The sequence below is a fragment of the Sus scrofa genome, chromosome 8 (assembly GCF_000003025.6).
Source record: "Sus scrofa isolate TJ Tabasco breed Duroc chromosome 8, Sscrofa11.1, whole genome shotgun sequence".
Classification (NCBI taxonomy): domain Eukaryota; kingdom Metazoa; phylum Chordata; class Mammalia; order Artiodactyla; family Suidae; genus Sus; species Sus scrofa.
This window is the reverse complement of record NC_010450.4, coordinates 63,711,684-63,737,855: the sequence shown is the minus strand read 5'-3', so window position 1 is coordinate 63,737,855 and position 26,172 is coordinate 63,711,684. Positions and strand designations below refer to the sequence as shown.

At 33.6% G+C, this 26,172-nt stretch overlaps 1 long non-coding RNA gene across 1 annotated transcript; it reads right to left on the bottom strand.

Annotated features, from left to right (window-relative positions):
• LOC102160681 lies at positions 391–26,172 on the bottom strand. The gene is made up of 3 exons (XR_304911.2): positions 25,774–26,172; positions 14,164–14,288; positions 391–455 (listed from the first exon to the last, which is right to left on the bottom strand). It is a non-coding gene; the product is annotated as an uncharacterized LOC102160681 (long non-coding RNA).

Here is a 26,172-nt window from a genome sequence, read left to right as displayed (position 1 = left end):
CATTATTTACAATACCTTAAACATGGAAGCGACCTAAATATCTACTGAGAGATGAATGGATAAAGAAGATATGGTATATATTTAATGGAATATTACTCGGCCATAAAAAAGAATGAAATAATGCTATGTGCTTCAACACGGATCTAAGAGATAATCATACAATAAGTGAAATAAGTCAGACATAGAAAGACAACATACGAGATCACTTATATGTGGAATATAAAAAATTGATACGAATGAACTTATTTACAAAATTGTTTAGAAACAGACTCACAGACATAAAATCGTATGATTACCAAAAGAGGAAGGGTTGGGGAGTGATAAATTAGGACTTTGGAATTAACAAATACACACTTCTATATGTAAAAAACATAAACAATAAAGACCTACCTGTAGAGCACAGGGAACTATATTCAACATCTTGTAATAATCAATAATCAATAATGGAAAAGAACCTGAAAAAGAATATACATATTATTTTATGTGTTTATATATAATGCATATACAAAGTATATAAGTACATATTCACTTACTCACTTTGCAGCACACCTGAAACTAAATCAACTATACTTCAATTTTAAAAATTAAAAAGCACCCACTGTGATTAAAATCTCAAATCAAAATTTAAAAAAGAGGTAAATATTCTATATTTATAAAAATATTATTCAGTGACCGGCAGAGCTGGAAAGCAAAAATATAAGCATTTTGCACATCACAGAAGCCCCAGAACAAGATGAATCTTCTAGATTAATTTTAAATTTTATCCCAGGTATTCAGAGATTTTTGCATTGTTGATTGATACATCCCAAGTGCCTAGATGAATATCCAACACATAACAGGCTCTCAGATATTTGTGGAAAAAGAAGGAATGATGGACGGAAAGAAGAAATCCTACTGCATTTTATTTTCATTTTATAATCTAGAAGGGTTTGCAACTCTATATTCTTGATGCTATTATGTCAAAAATCTATTACTTGCCTTCCCAAGTTATGAATCCACTTTCCCTACTTATAATAAAGTCCCACCAAGGAGTAAGTTTAAAGATGTTAAGTGCAGTGATATTTGTCAGTTTTGCTAAAAATTACTAAAATGTATATATATATGTTCTTCAGAATATGAAATTACAAAATATGATTTAATAATAAAATGAAATTTTGTTTTTATAGAATTACACTAAATAAATAAGATTATAGGAATCAATGTGAGTAACTCTTAAAATCATAATGTTGAGAAAATATAAGAAAGCTACAAATCTATGTATGTATTATATAATACCAAATATTTAAATGTTTTAAAATCCTTATAAAATGACAGATTACAGTATTTTTAGATTGTATATAAAGACACAAAACTGAAGGATGCATTCAAGTATAGAAGAGTGGTTACTCTGGGTCTTAAAAAGGCAGAAGCCTAGGGTCTAGTTTAATGTGTAGCACTTTACATTAAGACAGAAATATACACATATTCACAGAGAAATAAAGAGCTATCTGAAGCAATTATGGAAAATTGTTAATATCTAGTTAATCTTAGTAATGTATTTATAGATACATTTATTATATTATTTTCTAACACTTTTTTATAGCTCAAACCCAAGGACAATAGGAACAGGTTTTACAATATACAGCAAAGCAGCCCATTTATTTTTCTCATCCTCTTTGTACGTTTGTAAGAAAAATATTCAACTATTGATAACGTACAGCTACAGTACCTTCAGTAAATATATCACAATCTCCAATTATGTAAAAATCAAATTATTGAGTTTTTTATCCATATTAGAAGGGTAAACACCACATGACTCAATTCAAAAGCATATATAAGGATCTTCCTACTGAAATCAGAACCCTACACAACATTACAGAACACTATTTTCAGCAGTTTAAAGAAAAAGAATCTGAAGAACCAGTCAAAGAAAATCATACTAAAATGTAAGCAATAGATTATACACTGATAATTAATTAAAATATTTAAATAGTTGGAGTTCCCTTGTGTCTCAGCAGGTTAAGGATTTGGCGCTGTTACTATTGTGGCTTGGTCATTGCTGTGGCACAGGTTTGATCTCTGTCCTGGGAAATTCCACATGATGTGAGAGTGTCCAAAAAAAAAAAGAATATTTAAATAGTTTAATTTAAAATTAAGGGTTTTATAACCATATGTCAATAATGCAACTACTGCCAAATGTCAATGTCTTACTTTTTTCCAACTTAAAGGAAAGTTACTTAGATGTTCTAAAAAACCTCTTAAATTGTTTTTAAGATATCTGACCACAGAGAAATAGGAACACATTTTAAATTTTAAAAAAATTATGGTAAGAGAAATTAATATTTTCAATATATCAAGAAGGCTAAGGTGGTTATTAAGATAACTTCTTTATGACTAAAATAAATGCCTGGCATCTCCAATGATAGAATCCTAATCAGCAGTCTTTATTTTATTTTGTTATTTCATAACTTTCCAATTTTGAAGTGTAGATATTTTGATAAGCGGAGTTTCATTCTTAAAAACATTACATGGCACAAGTTTGTGCGTATGACTATGAAAGAAATTAGGTGCTTCAAGATCACAGTTATCTCATTCCTCAGAAAACACTGGGTTTTATGTCATCTTATATCATGAGATAATAATAGCTATGTAAATTCTCCAGGTCGTCTTCATATTCAAGACTCTAGTAAAATACTAGTCTCAGAGAAAATCCATTTTTATACTCCTGAAACCCTCGAAAAGAGAATATCCTGCTAAATCCAATACTTCAATCATCCCACTTTTTACTCCAAGCTTCCTGGCATAATGAATAACAAAAATACTGAGGTGTTCTTTCTTTGTAAGGTTACTTTAATATTAAATTCTGAACACATTGCCTTTAGAATCCATTGAAAGATGATTCTCATCAACCATGTATTTATTTGACTAGACACATTATTTAACCCCAGTTTCTTAATTCATGTGATGGGGTTAATAATAGGACCCACTTCAAAAATTTATTTTTAATGAGGACAATATAATTAATATTTATTAAGTACTTGGAAAAATATCAGGCATATAGTCAAGTCAAAGTAATGTGTGCCAAATTTAAAAGGTGAGAAGGAAAGATGGGTATGTTATCATCTGCTCCAGCAAATAATGTTCGTTACCGTAACTTTTTAAGAAATATATCAAAAGGATGAAACACAGAAACATATTTAAGGCTAAAATCAATGATGACTTCTAAAGGTTAGTGACTATTTAGCAGGAATAAGAGACAAAAACTACAACCTTCTACTCCCTATGATTCTGTATTAGACAAATTAGCCAGTAGCCTCCTAACAGTAACATCTAAAGTTTTACCATTTAAATAAAAATTATCTTCTATTCTCCCTTGAAAGTACAAACATAACTAAAATTAGCATCATGAATTATCAGTTCTTAACATGAAGGAGTCAATCTGACTTTTTTTTCCCATAAAATGTAAGAAAATCACCATTTGTAAGATAGGACTCAGAGATAATGGGTTAAAATGCTTGAACTTGCAAAAGAAAAAAAATCTTATTATTTTTTCAAGGATTTGTTTTGTCTTTAAAAATGGGTATGCAGGCAAACTACAAGACTGAGAAATAATTTTCCAGAGTCTGCAATCTATGGTTTTATTTCCCTGGAAAAGGTCCATGAAAAATATTGAAATAAATGCTTGAAGAGGAGTTGATGTGTGAAAAAGAGCACTTCATACTCATCACTGGCCAAATTAGGCTGTTCACAGCAATCAGCTGGATAACATATATTTCTACCTCTTTATGAATCAATCTCTAAATTACATTTTCTGTACTGAAAAACTTCACACAATACTGATTTGTGCTAAAAAAAAAAAGGAATGTTGGTTAAATTTATTCATCAATTGATTTATAGTGATATGCAGAATAAGAATTTTAATAATTAACTAAATCTTTGCCTTTGAGCAAATTAGAATTTCTTGTAGACTTAATTTCCTACTACATAAATTGAAAGAATTGGAATAAAATCTCAGGATTCATGTGAGTTTTGAAATACCTCCATCCTACAAGTTATCTTGTTTTTAGCCTTTAAAGCAAAATCCTCATTGGCTTTAGAGATGGTCTAAAGGTTCAGGTCTTTCTTTCAAAAACAAGAGGTCACTATCATCGACATCAACATAAATTGCCTGTGTCCTTTGAGACTGCATTGCTCAAATATCATATTTTCTAAATTATTCCAAGAACAGAAGGAACAGTTTGATGTGAACAAGAGGGTAAATGCTAGTGCCATAATTCTCAGATGCCTGTCACAAAAATTGGAGACAGAGCTTATTGCAATCAGGGATGATTTCTTTAAAGGAATAATAAAGAGAAAAGCTGTCACTGAAAGTGGTTTTGAATAAAGGAGAAATCCAGAAGAAAGAAAGAATTATTATTTTGAAATCTGACATCTTTTCACCTCCTGAAATTCAAGTTTGTATTGACTGACTTTGTACTCTACTCCATTACATGTAGGCAGAACAATGAAAGCTATAATGTCAAGGACTAAGGAAAAGTACACATAACACTGTCACATCATCATCATCATCAATTATATTTTTGAAAGTCTACTGGGTGTACAACACTATGCCATGAATAATGAGTTCTTCCCAGTTCAGCTTAGAATGTATTTCCGGGACTGACTAGAGGGAAGAAAACTTTCCCACTCTTGAGACTCTCTCTCTTCCCTCAGTTTATAGGAAAGTGACCTAAAAAGTTGCCTAAAAATGACCTACCATCCTGAGAAAGGTAAGTACAGAAGGACAGTTCTTTCCTCCCCTTGAGTATTTTTTTAGTTTATGATAAAGATTTTATTCCTCCCTGTGTTTTGTAAATAAAAAATTGGGGGAAAAGTTAAAACTACAAAGAACTTCTCTCTCCTACAAGTCCTAAAATGAAGTGACAAATTTAAAAAGTTATTGTTATGAAAACACAACTAAAGCAATAGTTCAAAGAGATAACAGACCAATTTGTAAAACTGGTGAAAGAACCAATTTCTTACAGACAAGATTTTATATTCAGTAGGAGAAATACAAGGAAATTCATATATAAATATATAGCAGTAAAACTATAGGAAAAAGTAAATAAAATACATAAAAGAGTCAGAAATAAAAGATATATTGTTTACAAATAAAAATATCCAACTTCCTTTTTTGTATCTTTTATGGCGGCATATGGAGGTTCCCAGGCTAGCAGTCAAATCAGAGCTGTAGTTTCTGGTCTACGCCACAGCCACAGGAATGCAGGATCAAAGCCGCATCTGAGACCTACAACACAGCTCACAGCAATGCTGGATCCTTAACCCACTGATCGAGGCCAGGGATCAAACCTTTATCCTCATGGATGATAGATTCGTTTCCATTGAGCCACAACAGAAACTCCAAATATCCAAATTATTGATGCAACACTGGAAGTTAAAATTGGTGGACTATCTTCAAAATGTTTGAGAGAAACCAACTATAAACCTTGAGTTTTAAAATAGTGAAGTTATATTTAAAAATGATTAATAAAAACATTTCAGTCTGTATTTACTATCAACAAACTCATGAAAAGGAGTATATTTCCTAGAGGTGGTCTAATATGTAAGAAAAAATAGTAAGAAAAGGAAATGGTAAACCTTTTCAGGAAATGCAAAAAGACAAAACTTAAAATACCAATAATAAAAATCTCTTAACTTGTGGACTCAAGAAAATTTAGATATAACAAACTAGAAAATAATAGTAATAAAGTAAGAAGAGAGTAAAGCATTGAGAGGTAAAACACTCTAAGATCTTTATATTGTTCAAGAAAAATAAGATATTGATTGAGAGAGACCCATTCTGCCTAGGACATAGATTGATAGAAATAGGAACACTCTAAACCTAATTAAATAAGAAAAAAAAAAAAAAGAAAGAAAAGCTCTCTGAAGACATCAGAGGTTTGAGATCACAGGAGGCCTGAAATCTAAAATCCTCCAAGATACAGGACCCATGTCCCGGCTGACCTGCAGCAGTATACAGGAGAAAAACAGAAATCATATAAGAGGATGAAAAGAATCCAGCTAATTTTTCTTTCTTTTTGTATAAAGTTTTAGAGGCTAAATATGGGCTAGAGCGAGAATACAGAAATGGTGGGATCATAGATATAAGAAGAGTTTATACTCACCCACAGGACTTTTTCCACAAACCTCTACCAAGGTCATGAAAGAAACTGGACACAGGTGGGAGACGAGAAGGCTTTCCTTTGTGATACCCTTCAGGAGGATGGATGGAGCCATTGATTCAAATAAGGGATGAGCCCCTGCCCAAATCATCACTCCTATAGAACAAGTTTTCTGTTGCTGGAGAGGGACTGCAAACCTTATTGTTACCAAGGTACAGATGAAGACAGAGACAAAAGGGTGACATTTTTTTAAATACTGGAAAAATCAGAAAATATAAGCAAAAATGTCTATCAAAAATTAAAATGATAAGGATTTATTTCCTTGATGGTGCAGCAGGTTAAGGATCTGGTGTTGTCACTGCAGTAGCTTGGAGTGCTGTTGTGGCATAGGTTTGATCCCTGGCCTAGAAACATCCAAGAGCTGCAGGTACAGGCCAAAAAAATAAAATAAAATAAAAAATAAATAAATAAATAATTTAAATTTTTAAAAATTTAGAGAAGATGATAAAATATTTTTGAGCAAAAAGAAAAAAAAAACTTAGAGACTCCACTTCTAGCACAATAATTCTTAATATTCTTTAGGCAAAGGAAACATATGCCAAACAGAAGTTTAGTTTACAAAAACAAATAAAGATTTCTGGAAATGGTGAAAGTAAGAAAAAAAAACATTTTTTTAAAACACTGCACCCTTGGTACATGGAAGTCCCCAAGCCAGGGATTGAATCTGAGCTGCAGCTGTGGCAATGCCAGATCCTTTAACTCACTGCACTGGATCAAGGATCAAAGCCACACCTCTGCAGTAACCTGAGCCAGTGTAATCAGATTATTAACTCACCATGCCACAGAAGTAATTCTCAAGGAAAATATCTTTAAAATATATTTCTTACTTTAATTACTCTAAAATTTGTGTATAATGCAAAAATGTTAATAAGATATCATGGTACTCATATGTGATAGTAAAATGTATGACAACAACAGAACAGAATATGAGAGGGAGGAACTAAAAGTATAAGGTTATGAGTTTCCTACAGTAGGCATAAAGAAATATAATACTATTTGAAGGTGAAATGTGATTAATTAAAGTTTAAAACGTAAGGAAGACAGTATAAATAATGATCCAAAGACAGAGATAAAAGGAAATAATACACTGTAAAAATTCATACAGCTTATTCTAAGTCTCAATACCTACTAATTGAAGTCCTCCATATTTGTTTTTCTCCAAGACTGTCTTGGCTAGTCTTTGACCTCTGTAATGCCATTAGGAACTTTATGACAGCCCTACCAAATTTCACTAAAAAATGTGCCAGTGTGTTGATTGGAATTGCATCACATATTCAGAAAATTTGGGCAGAATTGATGTGATTATGATATCTAGTATTTCAACACACAAATTTGACATAATCCTTCATTTATATGGGTTTGTCTTGAAATTATCTCTGTATTGATTTGTACTTGTATATGTAAATATATAAAATAATTTTACCCTTACTCATAGATATTTAAATTTTGTGATTTTTAAGCTGTATATTTTTATGAATTTCATATTCAAAATATGTTTCCATATAAATACAATAAATGTATTTCTAGGAAACTTGCTAATTCACTTAATTGTAATAGTTAATCTGTATTTTCATTTAGGTTGACTGCATACAAAAAACATGTCAGTCATGAACAATGATATGTTTATTTCTCCCTTTCTGATATGTATACCATTTATTTATTTATCTTACTGTATGCCTATAAATGATAATCAAAGGTTGAATAGTTTTGTCTTTCAAAAACACAGAAGAAAAGCCTGATTTCAGAAGAAAATCCTTCAAATCACAATGTTTGTTGTAGATGTGTTTTGTTCTTGTCACTACTGTTCATTATTTTACCAAGTTAATGAAGTTCTTTTTGCTGATATTTGTATTATAAAAAATGTTAACTTCTAAGAATTTATTTTTCTATGACTTTTTGCGATTGTTTTATTAAAGTGGTAAATTATATTGACCACTAATATAAAGGTAATTTTACTTTCTTGATTTGGAGTGGCAATGTTTTTTTAAGATTTCTGCATCAAGGTTCATGCAAGTTATTGGCCTGTATTTTTCCTTTCTTATAATAACTCTATTTTTACAATTGAAAATTAATGTGTCTCAAAAAGTGAGTTAAGAATTATTCATCCAATAAGGAATCTGGCCAGGATAAGCAGAAAAAGAAGAAATAAGGGGAAAATAATACTTTTTTTAAACTTAGGAAGCTTTTTTTCTCTAAAAGACTAAGTTATCTTGATATTGATCAAATTTAAGTTGATGAGGAAAATTTTTCATATTTTTATTACTGAAACCATATATTATTGACCAATTTATTTTGAGATGCACAGAGCAACATCTGGCAAATCTGGCTATACCTATGCATAACTTATGAAAGAAACTGGAACACATGTACATTCTTGATGTAATATTTAAGGCATCATTGGGTATACCTAAATTTAGAAATGTCCTGATAAGTTTCAGATGTTTTTAGAGCAACATCTAATAGATAATTGCAAGGGTACCTTCAAGATATTGTGGGTGTGGTGCCAGACCACCTTAAAGGTAATACAGCAATAAAGATGTTTCTCAGTGAACACAAAAGTTATGTTTGCACTATACTGTAGTCTATTAAGCATGTAATAACATTATATCTGAAAATTCTTTTCATTAATTAAAAATGCTTTGCTAAAAATGCTATTATCTGTCAATGTAGGGCTGTCACGAACTTACAATTTGTAAAAAAAAAAATACAATTATCTGTGAAATGCATTAAGCAAAGCACAATAAAATGAGTTGTGCCTGTACATACTTGAGGTGCTGAGCTGCCCATCCTAAGCTGAAACATAGGAAAAGTGCCTAGGATTAGTGTTATGAAGGTATACACGTAAGGTTTCTGAGGATGTGATACCCTTTCCCAAGGGAAAGCTATCCTTTTGTCTTAAGTGTAGGATTTGAAGTAAAAAGGAAGAAATTCTAAGTAGAAGAGTTTGAGCGAAGTATTCTGACTGTGCTGTAGGGAGCTATATTCTTTATAGTATAATAAACTGTGTAGAAAAACATGGAAATTCATAGATAGATAGATAGATAGATAGATAGATAGATAGATAGATAGATAGATGTATGTAACCGAATCACTTTGTTCTATACCAGAAACTAACACAACATTGTACATCAACTAAAAAATTAAAAATAGAATTACCATAATCCAGCAATCCCACTCCTAGGCATATATCCAGATAATACCTTAATTCAAAAAGATACATGCACCCCACTGTTCACTGCAGTACCATGTGCAATAGCCAAGACATGGAAGCAACCTAAATGTCTATCAACAGGGGAATGGGCAAAGAAGATATGGTACATATACATAATAAAATATTACTCAGGCATACAAAATAATGAAATAATGCCATTTCCAGCAACATAGATGAATCTAGAGATTATCATACCAATAAGTGAAGTAATTCAGACAGAGAAAGACAAATATCATAAGATATCACATATGTGGAATCTAATAAAAAATGATACAAATGAACTTACATACAAAACAGAAGCAAATACACAGACTCTGAAAACAAACTTATGGTTACTAAAGGGGAAAGGTTGAGGGAAGGATGAACTGGGAGTTTGGGATTGGCATATGCACACCCTTGTACATGGAATGGATGGTCAAATGGAAACCTGCTGTATAGCACAGGGAACTCTATTTAATATTCTGTGACTAAACTATATGGGAAAATAATCTGAAAAAGAATGTATATGTATATATGTATAACTAAATCAACTTTTCTGGACAACATAAATTAGCCTACGGTAGTAAATCAACTATAAATTCAACAAAATTTTTAAAAATTTAAAAAATAAATAAAAAGAATTCTCTCATGGATCACAGCATGAGCGTTGTTTCTCAAGTACTAGGCCTGGGGTTCTCAAAGAAAGGAGTATGTTTCTGGCTTGACTTGGATAGTATTTTTCAAAGAGATGGTTCTTTGTAATGTTTTGTGCTGCTATTCTTCTAGGGCCTTTCCCCAATGAGGCTGCAGTCAGATAAGCTGATGCATCCTCTTTTCCCTCCTTAACACTAAATGTCCAAGTGGAAATGTGAGCTAAATAGATATCTCAATAAAAATATTATTTAAGTTAGTTTTATATCAGTCTTATTCTAAGGTACAATAATATTCCTCATGGTTTAATTACATCTCAATGAAAATCAGGAAAGAATGGAAACATATAGTAATCTTGGGCCAAAACCCCAGGACGTAACCATCAATATTTAATTCAAGGCTAGAAATAAACCTTAGGTGTCTAGAAGATTTGTGGGCAGTGTCTTAGGTGTTTAAGACTTAGGAATATTTCTCAAATATTTTTCTATTAAACATATAGCTAATAATTTTTATTTAATTAAAGTTATAAAGTACCATATGATATACTGAGTGCCACCAAAAAGAGTTAGAAATAAAATGATCAATGAAATTCAAGGAAGAAGAGAGTAAAATAATTAACAGGAATGAAAAAGGAAGGTCCACATAATAGAAATAGCTTGTAAATTGGATTAGGTCCCATTTGTTAATTTTTGTTTTTACTTTCATTGCTTTGGGATACTGACCTAAAAAATGTTTGTATGGTTTATTGTATGTCAGAGAATGTTTTGCCTATGTTCTCTTCTAGAAGTTTTATGGTTTCATGTCTTATGTTTAAATCTTTAAGCCATTTTGAGTTTATTTTTGTGCATGGTGTGAGTGTGTGTTCTAGTTTCACTGATTTCAATGAAGAGACTGTCTCTCTTCCATTTTATATTCTTGCCTCCTTTGTCAAAGATTGACTGTAGGTCCTGAGTTTATTTCTGGGTGCTTTATTCTATTACACTGATGTATGTATTTATTCCACATATGTCTGTTTTTGTTAAAGTAATTATTGATAGTTATGTACTTATTGCCATTTTCTTCATAGTTTTGTTTGCTTTGGTAGTTGTCTTTTTGATGATAGCTTTTCTGACATATGTGAGGAGGTATCTAATTGTGCTTTTGGTTTGCATTTCTTTACTGACCAGTGATTTTGAGAATATTTTCATATGCCTGTTGGCCATTTGTATATCTGCCTTGGAAAAATGTCTATTCGGGTCTTCTGTGCATTTTTTTTTTTGGTCTTTTTAGGGCTGCACCCGTGGCATATGGAGGTTCCCAAGCTAGGGGTCAAACCAGAGCTGTAGCTGCTGGCCTGTACCACAGCCATAGCAATACTAGATCCAAGCTGCATCTGCTACCTATACCACAGCTTACGGCAATGCTGGATCTTTAACCCACTAAGTGAAGTCAGAGATCAAACCTGCATCCTCATGGATGTTAGAATCATTTACACTGATCCATTATGAGAACGCCTGCCCATTTTTTAATTGGGCTTATTTGATGTTAAGTTGTAGGAATTCTTTGTATATTTTGGGTATTAACACATTGTTGGATATATCATCTGCAAATGTCTTCTTCCATTCAGTAGCCTGCCTTTTCATTTTGTAGATAGTTTCCTTCACTGTGCAAACCCTTTTTAGTTTGATGTTGTCCCATTTGTTTATTTTTGCCATTCTCCACAATCTCTCCAGCATTTGATATTTGTAGACTTTTTAATGATGACTGGTGTGAAGTGATACTTCATTGTAATTTTGTTTTGCATTTCTCTAATAATTAGAAATGTTGAGTATCTTTTCATGTGCCTACTGGCCATCTGTTTATCTTCTTTGGAGAAATGTCTATTTAGGTATTATGCCCATTTTTTGATTGTGTTGTTTGTGTTTTTATTGTTGAGTTGTATGAGTTGTTTGTATATTTTGAAGATTAAGCCCTTATTGGTTGCACTACTTTCACCCAGTCCATAGGTTGTCTTTTCTTTTCATTTTTTTATGGTTTCTAGACATTAAGTGATTATTTTATAATGTATGCAAATGTCAAATCTTTATACAATACATGTGATATAATTTATAACACATAAACATAATATTGTACATCAACTATATTTCAATTTTAATATGTTTTGTAATGAAAAGGAAATGAGCTGTCAAGCCACAAAAACAGGAAGGAACAATCAATGCATAATACTAAGTAAAGGACAATTTGAAGAAGCTACATAGTGTATGACTCCAACTATATGTGGAAAAGCCAAAACTACAGAGACAACAAAAAGAACAGTGATTGCCACAGATTTGGAGTATAAAAGGGGTAAGGATGAATACAGGAAGCACAGAGAATTTTTAAGGCAGTGAAATTACTCTGTATTACACTATAATGATGGATACATGATATTATATATTTGTCCAACCCACAGAATGTACAGCCCCAGAGAGAACCTTAACAAACCAGGGACTTCAGATGGTTAAGAAAAAAACATTTTTATCAATACTGTGTTAACTGCATTATGCATCCACTCAAGATTCCTGTATGAGAGGGACCATTTTTTACACAGAGGATAACTTATTAAAGATATTTCTTTGTCATGCACATTCAGGCACAAACACCCTCCTTACAATTGCCCTTACAAAGTCTGTGCGCACTATGCTCAACTCTACATGCAAAGAAAAAAATATATATAAGGAATAAGAGAGAGGTAAGGTCACTGTATGTTCTAATGTTATAATTTTTATCAAGTGTTCCTAGAATTTGATACATATCAGGACTGAACTTTTTTACTGAGAACATAGGTTTACAACTACCAGGAATAATTAGCACCTTTTTATTCTTGTGTTCATCAAGTTTTGGAAAACGGAGGACTAGAAGAATGAAAAGTCATCTCCCAATTCCCAGTGCAGAAAGTTGTTTGCTTATAGGGCATTAAATAGCCTCTGAAATAGAGCTTCTTCCAAATAGCTCTGTGTTTCTTATTAGTAATCGTATGCCCTATAATAGACAACAGAATACTCACACTAGGTACTCAGGAAATGTTTCTGAATTAGGCATTGGCTAAAATAAATAGAATGAATTAAGAACACAAGAAATTATACATTATCTGTGGAAGACAGAGCAATTTTTGTCTATTTCCAAATAATCAGGATAGCTTTGCTGTTCTTTTCATTCATTTGTAGACTTTCTGTACTCTTTAATTGACTAATTCAATTTCTCTTCCCAGTCTGATTAAAATTTTATTGCTAGTAAAAATGAATAAAATATTGAAATGTATTATTGTTCACAGAGGTACGTGTTAGTTTCTCTTAATAACTGCATTCTTTCTTACAATTCATATTCATTGAATATGGTTGCAGAATTTTTATTGATTTAATCAGCTTGCCAAAAAACATATGGTAACTTAAAATGTCAGTCAAAACAGTTGCCTATTTAAAATGATGAGTCAATTCTGCTAAAATGGATATTCTACTACACAATTATTCACAGAGCTACCTTTGCAGCCATTCAAGAACTAACTTAGAGCCAAAAAAGTTACTAAATTTAAGAATGAATGGATCTTTCTGTATGAATGTAATGTTCTATTTACAATCAAATCTGATAAGATGTTAATTAGTTCCTTGATTTATTTCTGAGCTGGTTGATGCATAATAGAGTACAACTTTATTCAGTGCCCCTGCTTCTTGCAAGATAACTGTCAAAGCATATTATTCTAAGAAATTTGACTGAAGTAATAAGTAATACATAGAATTTTAAATTAAAATTTAAAAAAAAATCTATCTAATATATGCAGCTATTCTGCCCCAGTTAAATCAGTATTATAAGCACGGAAATCTGCACTTGTGTAGATTGATGGTTCTTCAGAGAAATGACCTAAGATGTCAAGAGAAACATTAGAGAATGAAAGTTTTCAAGGAAAATGTCCCTGTGATTGCTTTCACATTGAGGTCCTTGCTCATCTTTCTCAGTTGAAGCAGCTTGTAAAGATTGCTGACAGGAAAAAAGTTACAGATAAGAATTTGGAGTATCTAAAGAATTTGTTTTTGATACAACAATGTGGAAGGGAAAGTCCATGGTGTGAGTGGGTGAGTAGACATTAGCAGTGAGTGTGTAACTTACCAGAACTTTCATAGTACTCCTCCAAGTGTTCTTATGAAATAAATTATGATGGCCTTACCCCAGGGGAAGGAAAGAAAACTGGAATGAGGACTGGCTTTATCTGTAACCAGGCATCCACTTTTCACCTAAAATTCAAAGTGACAGGATAGAATTTAAGGAATCTCTTGACCACTGTAGCTCCCTGTGGGAGTGCAAAAAAAAAAAAAAAAAAAAAAAAAAAAAATCACTCTTCCTTCCATCCTACTATACCCATTATAACCTGGAGAGCTCTAGAGCCTCAATTCATTTTTTTATTTGTTTTGTTTTATTTTAATGTTCCTTCTTAACACTTTCCACTATGCAAATGTTCAAAAAGTATATCAGAAATGGTTAAATACTTTAGATAGTACTCCCTAGTTTGGTTGTTAGTCCATCATCTTAAGGCATATTCTTTCTTGGGACACTCTGTAAAGTGTGTTTTACTTTTAGGTGTTAGATTCCATGTTTAAAAAAAACTGGAATTTTTACGGAAAAGTATTGTTGATTCCTCTAAGCAGTTTAGCTCAAAAATTGTTTGCTTGGTCAAGAAATATTTATTAAACATAAACAATGAAACAGGTATTAGTCTGATTTAGAACAGTGTTCTCCCCAAGGAACTAAATTATTGTCCAAAAAAATAAGAAGACACACAACTGTAACTGAATTTAATAAAAGCCATTATCCTTATAGTAAAATACTATGCAGAGGAAAGTATAGCTAACTGTCTCAAGGAAATAAGAAAAATTAAATCATGGTTTGTTCAGTGAATGTACTGACATAGGTCATAAGAATTCAATTAAATGTTAAAGGATAAATGACAATTCCCATTAAGAAGTCTAGAAAAATCCCAGAGAAAAACAATTATAATGTGAGTGAATAGATTAAACAGATAGATGGGAGAGAGAGAGCAAAGAGGTAGATGTGCATCTCCAAGGTCATATACTGAACAGTTTACGAGTTACTTATTAAATGTTTACTTCACTGAAAACTTGGATTCCTGTTTGTGGGGATATAAGAGAAAAAAAGGTAATATCTGGATATAAGTGTCCACGTCAGGTTAGTAATTTTCCTTTTTTTGTATAAAGTAAGAATTCACAGTAATTTTTATGTAATTTTTAAGTTATTGCTATAAATATTTAGGATAGAGGAGAAAGCAGCAAAACCAAAAATTAAAGAGTAAGATAATGACAGCTGTACAGAGGACTGTGGTCCTCACAGAAAGCAGATAATGAATTTTACTAAAGTTTCAGAAGTGCAGTTGAAAGGACTTAGATATCTACTGAATTTAGGGAGATCAACAATGTAAAATATTTTTACACAACTCTGTGTTTTGGCATATGTTGTTTTATTATTTGAGGATTTCAACATTCAAGTTGTATCTCTTCTCTGAAGATACTGATGACCATTTAGCTCCTAGTAATAGTAACTGGGCATTGCTTTTATAAGAAACATTTCTCTACCACAGCACTTTCACCACTGCTCTTCTGACTCCTTAAAGGCAAGTGTTTTTGTGATTTTTCATCTCTTTATTCCTATAATTTAGTATGTGGAATAGAAAAGAGACTATATTTAATTTTCATTATAAATGAAATTTGAATAAACGAAAATGTTCAAGAATGAATGACTGTAAAAATTGAATAGGCAATGATGCTGTTGCCTAAAAGATAAGGAGAAATACGCTGTCATTTGGGAGAGAGGTATTTATTTTTGTCTGTCATGAATATTATGAAATATTAAAATAAATATTTCAAATAAACAGTTGTGAATACCACATAGGATATCTGAAAATGTTTAGAGTGAAGATACAGATTTAGAAACCATCAATTCAAAGATAATATTTAAAGCTATGATGATTAAGTGGGATAACTAAGGAAGAACATGTAAATCAACAAAATAGGAGAGATTTGGTAGAAACTTCATTAAAACCAGTACCACAAGATGGACACAAGAGAAGATCCAGAAACTTAGAATGATGAATAGCAGTCACTAAAGACAAAAGAGGATACTAAGAAAGAATGCTGTCACAGAAGACAGGAGGAAAAAGAGATTCAAAAAAGAATACATGCTTTGTTGTATTAGGTCTTAGGGACAAAAATATAGTTTTTGTGTAATCAAAGATCAGCAAAAGACTCAGGAAAATAGGAATAAAGTACAACAGGATGTCATATAATTTTAAATGATGATAGCCAAAAATTAGAGGATAAATTGTTCTAACTAAGTGGTTGATATAAGCCATGCTCAATGATATATTGTTAGGATTATTATGTTAGATAATCAAGAGTAGTCTAAGTAAAGCTGGGAATTTAAGCCATGAGAGCACCTTGAGGAAAGAACAGAAGTAAGAAATTCTGAGTTTGTTTATAAACCAACAAGTTTTCAGAATAAATGGATCATACACTCTAGGAGAAGAGAGTGAAAATAAAATGTAAGCCATGTTATGAGCAGCCCTCTATTCTAAGCTAAGGAATTTGGGATTTTTCTTAAAAATTTTAAGGAAATATTGGCAGGTTGTAAGCAGAGAAGTTACATGGTCAGATTTTCATTTTATAAATATCACTATGACATAAACATGACAATTGAAAGAACAGGAGACAGGAAGCACCTTTAGGAAGCTGAGTCTTCTTTTAAGATAAGAAATCATGAAATTCAGAAGTGAGGTTGACAGCATATGGAAACACCACCAGGCTGTGGAGTTGCAAAAGAGAAAGCAAATTAAAGATTTTAGGGATCTTTATAGAGCCTCTGGAAATTCTCAATATATCGGAGCTCTAGGATTTTGAACAAAACTATGAATCTTCTGTAATTAACCCTTCTACTTTTAAGAAACAGATTTTGGCTTGCTGTTCAGCACTGGCTGTGAATCTAAAATTATGCACATTCGTCTGTTCTTTATGACCTGGGTATTATCTGATCCAGAAAGTCATAAATCTGGAATGTGCAGCAACATGCCATCATCAAGTGGAAGCAATATGTATAAACAGTCCTCACTTTGCACAGTTCAAATATGCACAAATTTTAGTTGCTATGGTTTAATTAAATACCAGTCTCCCCAAAACTCAGCTCAAACTTCAGGTACTATGGTACATTAATTTGGAGTAACTGTACGAAATACAACCTTCACTGTCAGCTCTACAACCCACAAATCACAATGTAAATAACATGAGCATTATGATCAGTGACCAATCATGTCATTTTTTCAAAGTTCGATGTGTGTCTGTGTGTCTGTTATTTAGTTCATGCTCAGAAAGGAAAGAAGTTATAGTTCAGTAAGATACCTACATGATCATAGAAAAAAATGATAATTAAAAGAGGTAATTATCCAACAAAGAAGAAAGTGCCATAAAGTTTTGAAAAGTGATACTTCTAGAGGTAAAATCTGAATAGGACATAAATGGAATTGTAGAAGAAATAGTTCAAGTTGCCACTGTTGCCACTAGAAAAACTCTCATCTGTGGAACTTAGAAAAAGTGAAGTCATTGATATAGATGATGAAAGTGATAAAAAGGATAATGACATCCCTGGGGAAGTTCTATATCAAAAACATTTTCATAGACATTTTATAATACATGAAGTACATTGGTGTCTGAGGGATGTCTCAGCCAATGACAGGTGCTCCCACAGCAGAGGAAGCCCCTATAGGCAGTGCCAACAACAGTGAACTTTTTAGGCACACACAGTGGGTGCCAAGGAGCATCACAGAGTCGCATGTCCCAGCACATAGCTCCTAAGGAAGAATACACAGTGGCTCCTTTCCCAGGGGGAGTGCTCCTGTCCCATCTACCTCATATGGCAGCTTAGAATTGTATCTGAAGGCTTCTACTCCAACAACTAGGAAACAGACCTTGCCCCCAGAGGACTGTAATAACCACAGAGCAAAGAGGATGCCCTGTTCAATATTCAGCACAGGCACTAGTCACTACCACACCAAACACTCCCTATTATGGGGCCAAGGGCCAGTACACCCTGAGGAAATATGTGGCGAGCATCTATACCAAAAACAACCCTTGCATCAAAAATATTGAACTCACTCCATCTATACAGTGTTGTTGCCCCATAAAAACAGACCTGTGAGATCACAGTAGATGGTCTTTTTCTCCTAAATACACAGTCAGAGAAATATAAATAAAATGAAAAAAGAGGAACTATTCCCAATTAAAAGAACATGAGAAATACCTTGAAAGAACAATGAAACGGATTATAATTTAGAATATAAGGAGATAGATTTTCTCAGAAAAACAAAAAATAAAAGAATATAGCAATACTAAACCTTCTTTAAAAGAATATTGAGAGAGGCCTTCTTTAAAAAAAAAAAAAAAGCAAGAATCTATAGGAAAGGTAAAGTCACAATAAGAATGACAAATATATAAAATGACTGAATATCACTTAAGTAGGCCAGTACATAGGTTATAAAACAATCAAAAAATTCTGCGAAAGCAATTATAACTACAATGACTAGCAAAAGGATAAACATGCATATGTAAAACAGGACATCAAAACACAAGGAGTGGGATGGATTGGGAAACTGGTGTTAATAGCTGCAGACTATTGCCTTTGGAATGGATTAGCAATGAGATCCTGCTGTGTGTGTAGCACTGGGAACTGTGTCTGGTCACTTATGATGGAGCATGATAACGTGAGAAAAAAGAATCTATACATGTATGTGTAACTGGGTCACCATGCTGTACGGTAGAAAATTGACATAACACTGTAAACCAGCTATAATGAAAAAAATTAAATCATTATATACAGAAAAAAATGTAAAAGGGGTTAAGAAAGCACAGATCTTTTAGAATGTGTTTGAGCTTACATGACTACCAGTCTAAAGCAAGCAAATATAGTTAAGAGTAAACGTACTTGAAAACCAGAGTAACCACAAATCAAAAACATAAAATAGACTCACAAAACCAATAGGAAAAGAACTCAACCATAATAACAAAAAAAAAACAATCAAACCACAAAAGGAAAAATGAAAAGAAGAAAGTAATAAAGACAAAATATAAAATAAACTGGAAAACAAGGTTTAAAATGACAGTGATACACATTTATCAATAATAACTTTAAATGTCAATGGCCTAAACACTCCTATCAGAAGACATACAGTGGCAGGAAGTTCCATCGTGGCTCAGGGGTAACAAATCCGATTAGTATACATGAGGTTGCAGGTTCAATCCCTGACCTCACTTTAAGGATCTGGCATTGCCATGGGCTGTGCTGTTGGTCACAGATGCAGCTTGGATCCCATGTGGCTGTGGCTGTGGTGTAGGCCAGCAGCTATAGGTCAAATTCAAGCCCTAGCCTGGGAACTTCCATATGCCGTGGGCACAGCCTTAAAAGACAAATAAATAAAGACTTGCCGCAACAGATTGGATAATTAAAGAAAACCTACAATATGCTGCCTATAAGAGATCCACTTCAGGGCAAAATACACACATAGATTGAAAATGAGTAGATGTAAAAAGATATTTCATGCAAATGGAAATGACAAGAAGGCAGAGGTAGCAATACTCAGATAAAATAGACTTTAAAACAATGGTCATAAAGAAAGAAAAAAAGGACACTATATAATGATAAAAAGATCAGCACAAGAAGAGGATATCATACTCAGTAACATATATGCACCAGTAGAGGTGCATCTAAATACATAAAATAAATACAAACAGACATAAAGGAGAGGCTGATGGGAATACAATAATAGTATAGACTTTAATATCCTACCTACATCAATGGACAGATTTTCCAAGCAGAATCAATGAGGCAACAGAGATCCTAAATAACACAATAGAACAGGGAGACTTAACTGACATCTACAAGACCTGATATCCAAAAAAAGTAATAATAGCAAGATGCTTTCTTTTCAAGTGCACATGAAACATTCTCTAGAATAGACTACCTTCTAGGACCACTAATCCTCAACAAATTTAAAGAATAGGAATTATTTCAAGAATCTTCTCTGATAACAAAGGCACATAACTAGAAATTAACCACAGAAAAAGAAATGAGAAAAAAAAAAAAAAAGATGACATGGAGCCTAAACAACATCCTACTGAAAAACCAATGGGTCAAGGATGAAATCAAAGAGGAAATTAAAAAAAAAAATCTGTAGCAAACAACAATGAAAACACAAGCATACAACACCTATGGGATGCAGCAAAAGTGATGCTTAGAGGGAAGTTCACAGGGATACAGGCCTTCCTCAAAAAACAAGAAAAATCTCAAATAAACAACCTAACCTACCACCTAAAAGGATTAGCAAAAGAAACAAACAAAATCTAAAGTCAGCAGAGGAAGGAAACAATAAAGATCAGAGAGGAAATAAGTTAAAAAGACTTTTAAAAAACTATAAAAAAAAATCAGTAAAACCAAAGCTGGTTTTTTGAATGAATAAACAAAAGCAAACCTAGGCTAGGCTCACCAAGAAGTGAGAGGACTCAAACAAAGTAAGAAATGAAAGAGAATAAACAATATCTGATACCAGAAATACAAAATACCCTAAGAAAATATTATGAACACTTATTTATCAATAAAAAGGACAACCTGGAATACATGGACACATCTCTAGAAAAATACAGCCTACCAAAATTGAATCAAGAAGAAATAGATAATTTGAACAGGCTGATCACTAGAAGTGAAATAGACTGTGTACCTAAAAAACAAACAAACAAACAAAAACTCCCTGCAAACAAAAGTCCAAGCACAGATGGCTTCACTGGGAAATTCTACCAAACATACAAAGAATTTACAACGATCCTTCTCAAACTCTTTCAAAATATTGAAAAGAAAGGAACATTCTCAAAATTATCCTATGAAGCCACCATCACCCTGACAGGAAAACTAGACAAAGACCCTACTAAAAGAGAAAATTACAGGCCAGACTCTTTGATGAATACATATATTCAACAGAATATGAGAAAACCAAATCCAGTAACACATAAAAAGATCATACAACATGATGAAGTTGGATTCATCTCAGGGTCACAAGAATGTCTCAACATACACCAATCAGTCAATGTGATGCACATCAACAAAAGAAAAGACAAAAACCACATGATCATCTCAAGAGATGTGGATAAAGCATTTGATAAAATCAACATCCATTCATGATAAAAATTCTTACTAAAATGAGCACAGAAGGAACATATCTCAATATCATAAAAGCTATTCAAGCTATTTATTACAAACCCACAGCCAACATAACAGTCAATGTGAAAAGCTAAAAGCCTTCCCATTAACATCTGGAATAAGACAAGGATGCCCGCTTTCACCAATTCTATTCAACATAGCATTGGAAATTCTAGCCAAAGCAATCAAACAATAAAAAGAAATAAAAATATATGCATATAATAAGAAAAGAGGTAAGATTACCATTATATGCAGATGAAATGATACTCTATATAGAAAACCTTAAGGACTCCACACAAAAACCATTAGAACTGATAAATAAATTCAGGAAGATAGCAGGATACAAGATTAAAATACAGAAATCTGTTGCATTTCTTTACACTAAAAATGAAATATCAGGAAAAGTAAAAAAAATTCCTGTTTACAATCACATTAAAAAATATAAAATATCTAGGAATAAACCTAACCAAGAGGTGAAAACTTACATGCTGAGAACTATAAAAACACTAGTAAAGGAAAGAGAAGATGATTGAAGAGATGGAAAGACATTCCCTGCTCTTAGACTAGAAGAATTCATATTGCTAAAATGGTCATACTACCCAAAACAATTAGCAGATTTAATGTGATCTCTATCAAATTATCTATGACATCTTTCACAGAACTAGAACAAATAATCTTAAACGTTATACAAAGCCACAAAATACCTAAAAGTGCCAAAACAATTTTGAGAAAAAAGAACAAAGCTGGAGTCATAACACTTCTAGGCTTGAGACAATACTACAAAGTTAAGTAATCAAAACAGCATGGCATTGGCACAAACACACACAAATGGACCAGTGGAACAGAACAGAGAGTCCAGAAATAAACTCACACACCTATGGTCAATTAATCTTCAACAAAGGAGGCAAGAATATACAATGGAGAAAAATCTGTTTCTTCAGCAAGTGGTGTTGGGAATGGTGAACAGTCACATGCAAACCAATGAAGTCAGAACACTCCTTCATAACATATGTAAAAGTAAACTCCAAAGGCTTAAAGACCTAAATATACGACATGACACCATAAAACTTCTAGAAGAGGAGTTTCCATCATGGTGCAGAGGAAAAGAATCCGACTAGGAACTATGAGGTTGTGGGTTCGATCCCTGGCCTCGCTCAGTGGGTTAAGGATCTGGCATTGCCATGAGCTGTGGTTTAGGTCACAAACACAGCTTGGATCCTGCATTGCTGTGGCTGTGGCATAAGCCAGCAGCTGTAGCTGTGATTGGACCCCTAGCCTGGAAACCTCCATATGCCTTGGATGAAGCCCTGAAAAGCAAAAATAAATAAATAAATAACTTATAGAAAAGAACATAGGCAGAATATTCTCTGACATAAATTGTACATATTTTTTTTAGGTCAGTCTATCAATGGAATAAAAATTTTTAAAAACACAAAAAAAGGAGTTCCTGTTGTGGCTCGGCAGTTAACAAACCCAATTAATATCCATGAGGACATGGGTTCAATCCCTGGCCTTGCTCAGTGGGTTTGGGGATCTGGTGTTGCCCTGAGCTGTGGTGCAGGTCGCAGGCAAGGCTTGGATCCCACATTGCTATGGCTGTGGCATAGGCCAGTGGCTACAGCTGTGGTTCAACCCCTAGCCTGGGAAACTCCAAATGCTGTGGGTGCAGCCCTGAAAAAAAACAAAAAAAGAAATAAAACTTATAAGCTTTTGCAGAGCAAAAGAAACCATAAACAGAATGAGAAGAAAACTTACAGACTACAAGAAAATATTTGGAAACTATGTGATTTTCACAGGTTAAATTTCCAAAATATACAAACAGCTCATTCAACTCAATATCAAAAAAAACCCAAGCAACCCAATCAAAAATTTGGCAGAAGGTATAAATAAACATTTCTCCAAATAAGACATATGGATGGTCAGCAGGCACATGAAAAAATGATCAGCACTGGTAATTATTATACAAATGCAAATCAAAACAATAAAAATCACCTCACACTGGTCAGAATGGCCATCACCAAAATGTATGCAAATAATTGATGATGGACAAGATGTGGAGGAAAAGGTACATTCCTACACTGTTGTGAGAATTTAGATTGGTTCATACACTATGGAAAATGGTATAGAGATTCCTTAAAAAAAACTAAACATAGGAGTTCCCACTATGATGCAGTGCGTTAAGAATTCGACTACAGAGGCTTGGGTTGCTGCAGAGGTGCAGGTTCAATTCCTGGCCCCTATGAGGTGGGTTAAAGGATCTGGTGTTGCCATTACTGTGGCATAGATCACAGCTGCAACCGAGATTCAATCCCTGGCCCAGGAACTTCCATATGCCATGGGTGTGGCTATCAAATAAAACAAAACAAACAAAAAACCAACAACAAAAACTAAACTAAACCAAAAACAGAGTTACCATATGAGCCAGCACTCCAATCCCTGGGTATATATCTGTGAAAGATGAAAACCCCAATTCAAAAAGATATATGTACCCCAATGTTCATAGTAGCACTACTTTCAACAGCTTAAGCATGGAAGCAAACTAAGTGTCCATCCATGGATGAATGGATGAAGAAGACATGTATGGGGGCATATACAATGGAATATTACTCAGGCATAAAAAAGAATGAAATAATGCCATTTGCAGCAGTATGGATGAAACTAGAAATTATCATACTAAGTGAAGTAAGTCAAACAGAGAAAGACAAACATGATATATCTGGAATCTAAAAAAAATGATACAAATGAACTTATTTACAAAATGGGAACAGACTCACGGATAGAGAAAACAAAATTTTCTATGGTTACCAAAGAGGTAGGGGAGGAAGAATAAATTAGGAGTATGAGATTAACACATACACATTACCATATATAAAATAGATAAACAACAAGGACCAACTACATAAAACAGGGAACAATATCGATTACCTTGTAATAACCTATCAAGGAAAAGAAGAGAAAAAAAGAAAAAAAATATATACATAGATACACATATTTATATATACATCTGAATCACTCTGCTGTATACCTGAAACTAACAGTACTATAAGTCAACCAGACTTTAATAAAAAGTTTTAAAAAGAAAATTCATAGGATAAAGTTTTGGAAGCTTATACAAATACAAATAGAAATATGACAATTCACCCAAGTATAAAAAAGATGCTCACTCCATATTGTAAGTTACACAGCATGAAGAATTTCAAATTATTTTTGGTGAAATTATACAAAGAAAAACACTTCAATTTTTAATGTTTCTAATGTTTTAAATGAGTGTACTAATTACATACTAGTTTTACAAGTTTTTCAGTTGCCTGTACATTTCTAACCAAGAGTAAGAGGGTTTACAATGTTCTGACAAAAATGTAAAGGTCACAGGATAATTAGAACATTTCAAACAGAACATTTCAAACTGATACATCCACTTGAAAAGTTATGATTATTCTGTGACCTTCATATTTTTCATTTAAATATTTAAAATGTTAAATTAAAAAAATCAGTTTGTAAGTCATTTTTACAAGCTTGTACTACCATGCAAAGATAACTAGAGCCTTCAGGAGTAAATGTTTTGTCGTCCTACCAGTAAATAACCCCAAGCAGTTGAACTATTGGCTGAGAGCAAAAGCTTTATCAATAGAAAAGGGAAAAATGAAGCAACAAATAACAACTATGGCTTTATGTTAGGTTAGAAATGGAAACTGTAATATATGCATACATTTAGCAATTATTTCTTCTACTTCCTTCCTCTATTTTTCATTTTCTTAGAGTAAATGTTAGTGTTGGTTATCTTTATACATTGAGGTTACAAAATAATCACTCAGAGCTGAATTTGGAGGTAGATGGACTTTGCCTCTAGTCTCTTTGGAAAGAGGGTGTCTTATATAAGCGGCCACTGCATTGTTTAAATGGAAAAATGGTGCTTTATTGTTACTGCATGCCATCTTGAATATGAAGAGAAAAAAGTAATGTGATTAAAATAAGTAACATGAACAGATGCTGAGTAACTGTGGGTAACTGTGTGCTATGTGAGTAATTTGCCTCTTCACTTTCTGTCAGCTCTCAGATCCTGGTCATTCTATAAAACTATCTGCAGGGATGCGGGGCGGGGCACAGTAGTATTTTTCTTAGTAACAATATGAGTAACTATATCTTCCTTTCTTTTACCCCCAACTTTTCCAAACAATCACAGATCAGCTTCCCCACCTTCTCTGAACGCGGGCGCCAGGGGCCATCTGAAAGTCTGGCTAAGCCTGAGGCCACCCAAGAAGCGCCTTCCAGGGTCAAGGGCAGCCTACCCCACACCCGACCCTCCCCCACTGCCCAGTGAGCAGGCCTACTGCCTGCCTCAGAGGAGCCCGGCATTCAGGGTACAGACTCATGGAGAAGCAGGAACCTGGCAGCCCCCAAACCACAAACCACGCTCCACTCACCAGGCTGCAAACCCACCTACTCTCTGCCACCATTCATGCCTCTCCTCACCTCTTGGGCACTGTCCTCCTCATAGCCTCTCCCAGATTCTGCTTAACTCAGGCTAGTCGGCCAGCCTGCGCGAACAGAAGGTGCTTCAGAATCACCGGAAGTGCTCCGGAGGAGGTGCACCCAAGTAGTGCTCCTCCTTAAGTGCACCTTAGAAGTTCCTACCCCGCAGAAGTGCACCTCAGGAGTGCTCTCCCAGAAGTGCACCGTCACAGCTCTTCGCCCAGCCCTTGAGGTGCTGGCCTGAAAGGCAGCGCCCACGCCAAGGGTCCAACACACTTGGAGGGTTGGGTGAGCCTTGCTCTGCCTATCTCTGCACTCCCAGAGAGTTCCTGACCTGCTGACACCGGACATCCGTGGGGAGGACAGCTCTCACTGTTCATCTAATACGGGGCAATCAGG